The sequence below is a fragment of the Parasteatoda tepidariorum genome, chromosome 5 (assembly GCF_982258835.1).
Source record: "Parasteatoda tepidariorum strain Cologne lab strain chromosome 5, Ptep-v5.0, whole genome shotgun sequence".
Lineage (NCBI taxonomy): Eukaryota > Metazoa > Arthropoda > Arachnida > Araneae > Theridiidae > Parasteatoda > Parasteatoda tepidariorum.
The window spans coordinates 110,000,841-110,012,462 of NC_141759.1; the positions used below are offsets into that span (position 1 = coordinate 110,000,841).

At 31.3% G+C, this 11,622-nt stretch overlaps 1 protein-coding gene and 1 long non-coding RNA gene across 7 annotated transcripts in view; both read right to left on the reverse strand.

Moving 5' to 3' along the window:
* Positions 1 to 1,678, reverse strand: part of LOC147809994 (voltage-dependent L-type calcium channel subunit alpha-1D-like) — a 66,901-nt gene extending 65,223 nt beyond the window's left edge. For 2 of the 6 annotated variants that reach the window (XM_087164775.1, XM_087164773.1), the window contains exon 1: positions 1,322 to 1,673. The gene's annotated coding sequence lies outside the window, so the exon portion shown is untranslated. Of the gene's footprint in view, positions 1 to 1,321 lie in introns of all 6 variants that reach the window. The other 4 variants (XM_087164774.1, XM_087164771.1, XM_087164770.1 and 1 more) reach the window with 4 other exon arrangements.
* Positions 1,679 to 6,769: 5,091 nt separating this feature from the next.
* Positions 6,770 to 8,005, reverse strand: LOC147809995 (uncharacterized). The gene is made up of 2 exons (XR_015434021.1): positions 7,685 to 8,005; positions 6,770 to 6,893 (listed from the first exon to the last, which is right to left on the reverse strand). It is a non-coding gene; the product is annotated as an uncharacterized LOC147809995 (long non-coding RNA).
* Positions 8,006 to 11,622: the final 3,617 nt, after the last annotated feature.

Here is an 11,622-nt window from a genome sequence, read left to right on the forward strand (position 1 = left end):
AAACAAGCTGATTTAAATCAATCAAGGAACCCTGATTAGATAGAGACATCCAGAATACAGGGTGCATAGCTAGATTTTTTAAGAAACTTTTAAGTACTTTTTAAGCACTCAAAAAATATTTTTAATCACCCTCAAAAAAGAAATCTTAATTAGTTCAGTAATAGAAATTATTTTTTCTATCGCTGAAAGTCCTTAATTTGTGAACATAAAATCAATAAAATTCAAAAACATTTTCACAAACTTCGCATAATCAGTTTCTGACACGGCAAAGAAAAAATCTCTTTTTAAAAAGATAGAAAATTAAAGCACTTTTTACGATTTCCAAATAAAATTTTTAAAAAATACCTCTAAGGGCTCTTAAAAAATGTTAATCAAAAATAAGCACCTTTATGCACTTTCTCAAAACGCTATGCACCTTTGTAACAGCATGCAGGGTCTCCACCAAAATGTTTTAGGTCCCTATAACATGCCAGAATGTTTTTTTAAAAAAAAACTAACAAATTTCCCAAATATAAAATAAATAATTTTCAAAATATGCACATTTTGATCATCCCAAAAAACTCAAAACCATTTTTAAACAATGCAAAAAAAAAAAAAAAAAAAAAACACATTGATGCTAACCATAATAACTTCAAATAAAAAAATAATTTTTAAAACCATGGAAGTTAATTAAAATAATGAAATTAAATAAACATAAAGGTATAACAAATCAAAAGGTAAGAATTATTTTGTCAAATTAAACAGTTATTAAAACATCTTTCAATGCCAAAGTACCTGAAATTTTCACAAGTACCTAAGACTTTCATTGGAACATAGAAAAATAGATTTTGCTTGTCTTTTTAATCTGATAACTACTGACTCTGATAACTGCCTTTCTGGTGATAAACTATTCAAAATATTGGTGTTTGCATGATAATTACTACTTGTAAAAAATAAAAAAAATGAAAAGCACACTTTACCCCGTAGAACATATTTTAGAAACTGTATAAGGCAATGTTATTTATTCCCTGCCCATGCGTTTTATATGCATGACATCTAATCTTGTTGTTTCTCAGCACAACAACATTTTAATAGACAAGTCTTAGTCAATTTCTTCAAGTAAAAATTAAGAGATATCAATTACATCAAAAATGTCTTACCTATTAGATGTAAAAACTCATTAACAGTTTTCAAATGACTTAATAATATGAATCACACACATTATTTGCAGTTATATAATAATGAACATAAATTGGTAGAAAGATAGTAAACATGTGGTTAAAAATGTAAGAAAAACTTAAAATTAATATTAGAATAAAATTCATTATAAACCACTTATTACCTTGTAAACAATATGCTAAATCTAAATGATTATCTACAAAATATACATCTCACTACTTTAAATACTAACACTTGCAACAAAAACAAATAGTTTTAAATAGAATAACAATAGTTTTAATGAAAGTTCTTTCGAAATACAGTAGCCATATACCTAACCTTTTTTAACATATCAATAAATGACTAAAACAAATTTTCTCTTCAAACTCATCAAAATAACTTAATATCACTAAAATCTTATGAAATACAGCAGACTTGAGTTTAGAAATTATATTATTTATTTATACTAACAAAATATTGCCTCTCACAATAAACAGTTCGTGCAGGTTAGAATATCGAGATTTGTTTCCGTTTACCAACAAACAAAGCTTGCAACTCGGATTTACCGCCAAAATCGGGGAGATATCGATATTGGCGTGGCGATCGCAACGCTCGAGTACGCCATCTGGGGGGAAACCAGTTTCATGTGTTTGGGCCAAGGTTTGGCCATCCCCTCCCTCTGTGGGGTTTTGGGTTTATTGAAATCTTCAATGACTTTGACTTTTTCTTCTGTTGGACGAATTCCTTTTAGAGAAACATTGTGGCCAACAAAATTCACCTCAGGCTTAGCGAAGTTGCATTTACTGAGATTCAATGTTAATCCAAATTGTTGCAATCTCTCAAAAACTATTCTGAGATGTTGTAGATGTTCCTCTTTAGAGCGCGATGCAATTAATATGTCATCCAGATAGACGAAACAGAATTCTAGACCACGTAGAACGGCGTGCATAAATCTCTGGAATGTCTGCGCTGCGTTACGAAGTCCAAAAGTCATCAAAGAAAATTCGAACAGTCCGAATGGTGTACTAATAGCTGTTTTTTCTATATCTGCTGGTTCCATGGGAATTTGATGATAAGCTCGATGAAGATCCAATGTGGAATATATAGTACAACCTTCTAATTGGTGTGTAAAATCATGCAGGTGTGGTATAGGATATCTATCCGGTAATGTAGCTGCATTTAAAGCACGATAGTCTCAGCACGGTCTCCATTCGCCATTTTTTTTCTTGACCAGATGTAATGGACTAGACCAAGGGCTGCTTGATGGTCGACATATGCCCCGCTCAAGCATGTAGTCAAATTCTGCTTTGGCGATTTTTAGTTTCTCTGGAGCCAATCTACGCACTCTAGATGTTATGGGTGGGCCTTTTGTAACAATAGCATGAGTGACATTATGGTTTAAGTTAACTTTATTCAGTTCTATTTTTTCTGAAGATAAGTTTTTGAATTCTTGCAGCAGAGAATGAATATCTGGATCTAGATTATTACTATCGAGGGGTGTTAAAAATGAAGATGGTCCTTTGATTATTTTAGTTGAGACTGTCAATGATGTTAAAGGATCAAGCAAACGTTTTTGTTTAATGTCTACCAAAAGTCCATGTGCCTTAAGAAAATCTGCGCCAATTATTGGCTTTGAGACGTCTGCTATGATGAAATTCCATTTGAAACGTCTTCTCAAGCCTAAATCTAAACTGATAAGTTGCTTGCCGTAAGTTTTGATTGAACTTGAATTTGCAGCATAAAGTTTAAAATCATATGGGAACAGTTTATTGGGTTTTGGCGGTGGAATTACAGACACGTCAGCCCCAGTGTCAATAAGATAGTGCCTTTTGCTTGACTTGTCAAAAAGAAAGAGGCGGCAATTTGGATGGCCGTAGTCGTTGGCCTCTTCAATCGACCGGCCCGTTAGTTTTCCGAAGTATTTGTTGGTTTTTGAAATTGGCAAGGTTTAACACAGCGATGTGCCTTGTTTCCAAATTTAAAATGGTACCATCATAACTTATAACGAGAAGATTGGGATCTCGAACGGCTACGGTCTCGAGCTGTTACAGATTTATCTTGAGGTCTACTCCTTGTGATGAATGTATCAAATTTCTTAGTTAATTCTGCAACACTAATCTCCAATGAATTAAATTTTTCGTTACTAATATTATTATGCTCAAAAGTTTTACTGGATACTTTATCAACTGTACATAACTCTGTTGAGCTAAATATACCAATAATTTTGTCTGCCATCTCTGCCATTTTATCCAAAGAATCAGAGCTAATAGATAATATAGCTTGAACCTGTTGTGGTAGCCTCTGTAGCCAAAGTGATTTTAACAATTCCTCAGAAATGGAATTTTCAGCCAAACCTTTCATTTGTCGCAACAAGTCAGATGGACGCTTATCGCCAAGATTAAGTGTAGTCAACACCTTTTTTAACCTGGCTTCTTCAGAATCTGTCAATCTACTTAACAATGCATTTTTTAACGCGTCGTATTTTCCATTCATTGGCGGGTTTAACAAAATTTCATCATTATTAACAACACAATCGAAGTCGCTCCTGTGTTGCCATTAGCAGTCGAGAGTATGCAGGCGTTGAGAGTGTAGACGTTGAGAGTGTAGACGTTGTGTGACTGTTCGAGACGAGACTGAGAAGCAACAGCGCAGGAGGTGAATGATGCATTCACAAATAGCAAGTCAACCGTACAATGTGGACTATCCATCGAAGTAGGCGTAACCGTTAAGAGATTGCGAAGTGGGCGTTACTTGCGAGAGCAAATCACGTTCGAAGGTCACCAATGTGGGGTTGACTTGCTATTTGTGAATGCATCATTCACCTCCTGCGCTGTTGCTTCTCAGTCTCGTCTCGAACAGTCACACAACGTCTACACTCTCAACGCCTGCATACTCTCGACTGCTAATGGCAACACAGGAGCGACTTCGATTGTGATGTTAATACACCTCTCACATTCAGCACTCAAAAAATCCGGAGACTCTCTCCCGGTCTTTCACAAGTACATCAACTAGTGAGATCTGTTCATCGAATCTTATCCCTGATAAAATACTGGTGGGGGAGTACTGTGGCGTAACTTCCACTACAAAAGTTTAACATCATTCACTAGTATATAAAGCATGCTAACTTGATTCTATCAAGAGGTACCTTTTGATAGATGAAGGTTGGCATAGTCGATAACTCCACCCCCCACACCTCTTCTCCTCTTTTCAATTGTATAGGAATGTACTACGATTTTATTTAATAAATGTACTTTTAATTTAATAAAAATATTTTTTTAAATTTTCGTGATGCCTTTCTTTAGAACTATGTTTAATGCAGTTCCATATAGTTTTAAAAATTAAACGATTTTAATTTACATGAAAATCAAGACAGAAACTAACGTACTTCCTTCCTCTATGACTCTCCACACGAATTATCGATAAGTCTTGTTGGGGAGAAACTTTTAAAAAAAAATCGCAGAAAACTACCAACTCGAAAGGTGCAACTCATAGCCACCCCTGGGCAAACACACACATCTGCATTTTGTTTTTTAATCTGTAAGTTTAATTTTTTTTTAAATATGTAAGTTTAAACTCTATTTGGCACCTTAGCGATTGTAGTTGATGCGACAAATACACGATACGGAAATATACCCTTCGAATTTATAAATTATGGATAGCTTATATGCAGTGGCGTATCTAGGGTATGGCAGGCGGGGCTGGCGCCATGGGCGCATTATTTGAAAAAGGCGCAAAATCAACCAACACCAACGTTTCTTTCTTTTTTTCAAAATATTTTGATATTTTGTTTGTTTTAAAAAAATAAATTTCACATACATACGAATACAAATTTTAAAAACAATAATAAAAATTTTAAAAAAATAAATAAAACATTGAAAAGAATAATTTAGAAAACTCTCCAGAATGCAGAATAAAAATTTCCAATGATGGGATCCTCAGATAAATCTTTATTTTTACAGTACCATAAGCAAAAAGACAAGATAAACATCTCTTCATATCACATTACCAGGATGTTAAAGGGCAATTATGCGGGGATGAATAGAGCACGTGCAGGCAGAGAATACCCTTATGAAAAAATCGAGGTATAATTGTGGTATAAACAAGGTATATTTTAAAGGTATAAAGGAGGTTGTTATTTAAAGACGTCGTTGAGGTTGAAAAGGGTGCAAATGAATACCTCAAAACCAACCTCAAATATACCTTAATATATACCTCCAGAGGTATATATGTTTCAACTTGAGGTGTTTAATTTTACATCTGGGGAGAGGTAGATATTTACTACTTTAAAGTGTTTCATTTTCAACCTTAGGTTATTACTTATCAGCTTGAAGTATATTTATTTACACTTGTGGAAGTATTTATTTAACAACCTAAAGTGTGTCATTTTACACTTCAGGTTATTATAAATCAACCTCAGGTGTATTTTGTTCCAATTCAGGTAATTATTTTTCAACCTCAGGTATCTAATTTTATGCTTGTAGAGATATATATTTTTCAACGTATGGTGTGTCATTTTACACTTCAGGTTATTTCAAATCAACCTCAGGTGTATTTTGTTCGACCTTAGGTTATTACTTATCAGCTTGAAATATATTTTTTTACACTTGTGGAAGTATTTATTCAACAACCTAAGGTGTGTCATTTTACACTTCAGGTTATTATAAATCAACCTCAGGTGTATGTTGTTCGACCTCAGGTAATTATTTTTCAACCTCAGGTATCTAATTTTATGCTTGTAGAGGTATATATTTTTCAACCTGAGGCATATCATTTTACTCTTCAGGTTATTTCAAATCTACCTCAGGTGTAATTTTTGATAGTTGGAAAGGTGATTTTTTACTAACGTAAGGTGTATTATTTTTCACCTCAAATATAGGTTTTTTATGCTTGTAAAGGAAATTTTTTTAATCAAACTAAAGTATGCCATTTTTCCCTTCAGGTTATATTTTTTTATGCTAGTGCTGGTAATTAAATATAATTAAAATATTTCTCCTTAGACTGCTAATTTTTAACCTAAAATATATATCTTTTCACTTGTAGAGGTATTTATCACTCTGATGGAGTTTTTAATGTTACACATTAGGTGGTAATTACTTATTAACTTTTTACGGTCTGTCTTAATTTTCACTGCTAATCCTGATGCTAAGAAACTATTTTCTAAACACATAGGCGGAATACGGATGAATCTTTCTTTCGAAAGAATTTTCGACTGATTTCCATGTATTGTGTGAAGAAAAGTAAAATGCAATGCAAAGAATATATCTTCCTTTAATTTTGAAATACAACTCATTGGAATGTATTCTTCCTCACACAATTCAGAATAGGAATTTTCACTTAACGCCTTTAATTTATAGTTTGTGAACCTTGTGCTAATTTGCAATTAAATAGTTCATAAAATTTATTAATCTTGAATTAACATGTAGAGTTGAATAATGTTAAGTATGCTGACTCATAAACCTTAAAAGAACATTTCAAATGTTTCTGTAATTTTAATAATTTCAATTAAACTATCGTGAAAAGAGGATACATTTGTTTCAGAAAAATGTGGGAACTCATTTATATAGAACAGATGTTAAAGGCGCTAATTTTTTGTAAAAGCGAAATAACAGCAAATTTAAATAATTTAGCCAGCTTACAAATAAAAACTTTTATTAACAAAAAAAAATTAATTTTTCGTTCAAGAAATCAAAATTCTTGACAATTACTCTGCTTCTTCTGCAAGTTTGCTGTGCTTACGTTATTTGGAGCATTGGAACCTATAAATAAAAAATTTGAATTAGCGAGAGTCATATTTACATTGATAATGACAAATTTTAAAAGATTAGAATAATATTTTAAAGCTTATTTCGTTGCATAAATCACCTTTTATTATTATTTCTATTCAATTTTGAATAAATAAATGGTTTCTTTAGTAACAGCAGATGAATAAGAATAATAATAATGACCTGCAAAACTCTCCTCCCAGTATATTTCAATTCTTTATTTTGACTGTTTAAACATATCACTTAAAAAAGCTAATTTTTCTATAAGATGCATATAAAAACTGCTGTAGAAATAACACGCTTATTGAAATTCTTAATTTTCCAATAATTCAACCGACCATTTTTAATTATGGATTGTTATGCTGATATTTAAATTTTTTTCTCAGCAAATTTTGAATAAATTCAATTACACTGGCCTGCTTGTTTAAATTTTTAGTCCAATTTCGCAAAAGAAATTGTACTAAAACCAATTCTCAATGCTGCTGATTCCGAAAATAATTGTCTATCACGTAAGGTTTTTAAAAACAAAAGGTCATTTTCAACCTTTTATTTAATGTGATCAAGAATCAATCATCTTTTAATAAAAGAATGTAGAACATCAATGTTTTGTGTTTTTCATGCCCCATCGAAATAAAAGCAACATTAAGTTTATATGTTTACTTGCCTGAGAGAATAATTTAAGATAATGCTATAAAATAATGTTTTCAAAAATCAAAGATCATGCAAACTTTATCAGTAATTTTTTAGGTGAAAAGATTTCATTGAATCAAAGGAGAATAATTTACTTGTCTTTTTTCTTTTTGGTGTATATTTAGAGTTACTCCCAGGGGAAGGCTCTCCAGTTACTAGTCTCCACTTCCTCCTAGCTGCAGAGCATGTATTATTGACAGCCTTATTCAAACCTTGAAATTCTGGATGCCATTTACGGAGCAGCTCTGTAAAAGTTGCATGTTCAAGTTGAGTAAAATCAAGTTATATAAAAGTTGCATAGCAAGTTTCATTTGGAAATTTTCAGATGAGATTTTTTTTTAAGAAATTGAAGGAAATTGAAATATATATTTATATAACTTTGATAAGTTACTAATGTTGACAACAAAAATCCAGAGTCAATAATACTTTTAAACTTTTTTAACTACAATATAGGCAGATTAAGTATAGGTTCACCAAAATTATTTTAATATTTAATTGAAATAATAAAATTATTTTTTTGGAATAGCTGTCTCAGTAAATTTGTTTTATACAATATTCTTTGTGGATTAAAGATAAAAACTATTTTATTAGAGCACACTATTTATACGAAAAGTTTTCATGTTCTTTTAGTCTCTTTACGAGTCTTCACGAGTCTTATTAAAAATAAATTGAAAATATTCCAAAATATTAAACTGCATCATGTTGATCTAGAATAATATTCAAGATTTTGCCTTAGCGGACTAAAAACTAAAATAAAACTAAACACAGTGGCGCGACAGCCCATAGAGGGTCAAGGTCTACTGTGCCCATTTCAGTTTTCTTGACCTTGGGCTCTGGGATGCAGGAGCAGATGTTCCGGTTAGGTGGTCAGCCGAACGCGGAACCCCCAGTGTTTAGTTCCCAAGCATGCTTGGTACTCATTTATCGACCCACTGAAGGGATGAAAGGCTGAGTCAACCTTGCCCGGCCCAAGGATCGAACCCAAGACCTGTGGCACGGAAGAGCGGGGCGTTGCCTTAGTGGACTAAACGGACAAAAAGTTTGAATTTTGCATGAGAATTTTTTAAGTGGATGCCAGTTTTCCTTCACCTATAGTTGCCTTTTTGCTAACTAACTTCAGATATTATTTAATAGGTGATACACATACAAATACTTTTAAGATACTCAACTAAACCAAGCTTATGTATAAAAGGGCAAGTAAACTTAAACTAGGCTGCATTAATTTCTTCGTAAAAATTTTAGTAACTTGTACTTGTCAGAATTCAATATGCTGTTGCTGGAATTATTATGGTGTTATTGAAGAAATGATTTCTGGTGAAAAGATGCGTTCTCTTAATCTTAATTTTAATGTTGAACTAAGCCATATTACACAAGTAACTAATTCTGGCAACTTTAACTTAATTCCTGTGACAAATATATCTTCTGTTTGTATTTCCATCCAGTGCGATGACACTGGAAAAATTTATTTTGCTAATGTGGTGAACAATCTAGAATTAGAATAACTTTTTTCTCTCTAGAGGCAATGTATATGTAAGTTCAGTAATCCCCGCTTATATATAATGTAATCGCTGTTAATATCAATCACTTATTATTACCGAAATTATTCGGTTCTGATTTTTTTTTCATTGATATTATAGTTTTCTGTGATCCTTACATAATTTAATGTTATTAGAATTTAATTTTCAAAATTCTTTATTTATTAGCGTTATATTTTTATTTACTCTGCACATTTAAAAATAAAAAAAATTCTTTTCTTTCTCTGCGATAATGTTAGAATTTCCAATTTCTCATCATTTCTGGAGTTTAAAAACAAAATATTTTTCAGATTATGAAAATTTATGAAGTTTGCTTTATTAATTTGTGAGCGGGGTTAAAAAATTAGTTCACTAAAATTAGCTTGAATCTTATCTCATATTACATATATTTTTATTAAAAAAAATTTCAGATTTTATTAGGAATTCTCATATATTTTTTTATGAAATTTGTTGATTTGATATGGTAAACTTGTTTCCTACCTTAGAATCACCTGTTAATAGTAAACATTAATTTAAAAAAATGAATATTTACTTCGAAAAACAGGATTGTTTTTTTTCTTCATGTTTGTAAATATATATTTTTATGAAAATGCAACTTTTGAAGAAATATTAAAATTTTTGTGTGATGTATTTACCCTGATTGCAATTTTTATTGTATATGTTTATTTTATTAGTTAAATATGCATGTTAGATTTTTGTTGAAGGCAACAAATATGCATTTCGTTCCTTACAATAGTATTATTTATTTGTTTTATTACCTGCAATACATAAAAACTGTTAACTTTCAATTTTCAGTGATTTATTTATAAGAGAAATTATGAACCTTTTACTCAATCAGCTTGCATACTGCTACGTTAAAACATATACATTTAAGCAAAACAAAAAGAATAGTTATATTTGAATAAATTACAAACAATAAAATATACTGTGCGTAACCTGCTGTAACGATTCACCAGTAACGTTACCCTAAACAGCGACGAGAAATATTTAGATTGATCTGTCTTATTGCTAAGCCTACAACAATAGCCTCAAAGAATATCCTCCGACTTAAATAATGTAAGATCAGGACGCGTCTTTAAAACAAAAATAATGAAATTTAAGTTTGAAAATTGAAGCATATTTGATTAAAAGTGACAAAGCTAAATTAATAAATGTCAAGCACACTTACCGAATTTTAAAGAAACTTTCTATTGTAAACACACACGCCATTTGCCGGCTAGCACGGAACTCTGGGAAGTGAGCTAGTTGATATGAAGTGTACTTTAAACAACCTTAAAACAACCTTAGGTATAAATAAAATGACTTCATACATCTCAATAAAGACCTCACTCTCTTTAGTTGAAAAAAATTATATTTTTTATACCTCGTAAATACCTCTTTTGTTACAAGTGTAAAAAAAACAACCTGGTGAACCTTAAAAACTGCCTCATGATTCTGGTTGATATGAAGTGAATTTTAAACAACCTCAAAATAAGCTTAGGTATAAATAAAAGGACTTCATATACCTCAATAAATATCTCACTCTCGTTAGTTGAAATAAGGTCAATTTTTTTATACCTCAAAAATACCTCTTTCATTACAAGTATCAGAAAATCAACTTGATATACCTTAAAAATCACCTTATCAGTCTGGTTGATTTGAAGTGAATTTAAAACAACCTCAAAATAAGCTTAGGTATAAATAAAATGACTTCATATACCTCAATAAATATCTCACTCTTTTTAGTTGAAATAAGGTAAAAAATTTTACACCTCAAAAATACCTCTTTTGTTACAAATGTAAGAAAATAAACCTGGTATACCTTAAAAATCACCTTATCAGTCTGGATGATTTGAAGTGAATTTTAAACAACCTCAAAACAAGCTGAAGTATATATAAATCAACCTCGTACACCTTAATTACAACCTTTACGAGGTATAATTTTTATTTCTGTTTTCTCTGCAACCTTAAATATACCTCAAATATACCTCAAAACAACCTTAATACCTCAAAAATACCTCAAATCAACCTTAAATATACCTTAAATTTTCATAAGGGTAGCCCTTTGGTGGTGACAGAGGGCAAAGAAATGTGAAAACCATGGAGTGTCCCTGTCTAGTTTAGCCCAATTATCATACCCTTAAATGCGTGAAGATCTTAAATTTTATCAGGGGTGAAAATCACTTTGAAAAGCGGCTTTCGAATTTGTTGAATGTATGTACAAATAGAACCCTTGCTGTAAATTGGCGAAATCCTTCCAGAAAGGGAGGTTTTGCCACACATGGTGGGAATCACTGTCACAAAACATTTAAATACTAAAAATAGGAGGTATGTATATATTTTCTTTTCTAGCAATGCCAACTGCTCCACTTTCTTTAAAATATTTTATTGAGTGGTAGTTAAAATCGAAACCATGCAGAATTTAAGATAATTCGGGTGAAATTTATAATTCTCACGTGGAACAAAATTATGTTTCACATAATTTTTTTCAATTATTTATTATTTATACGTAGAGGGGG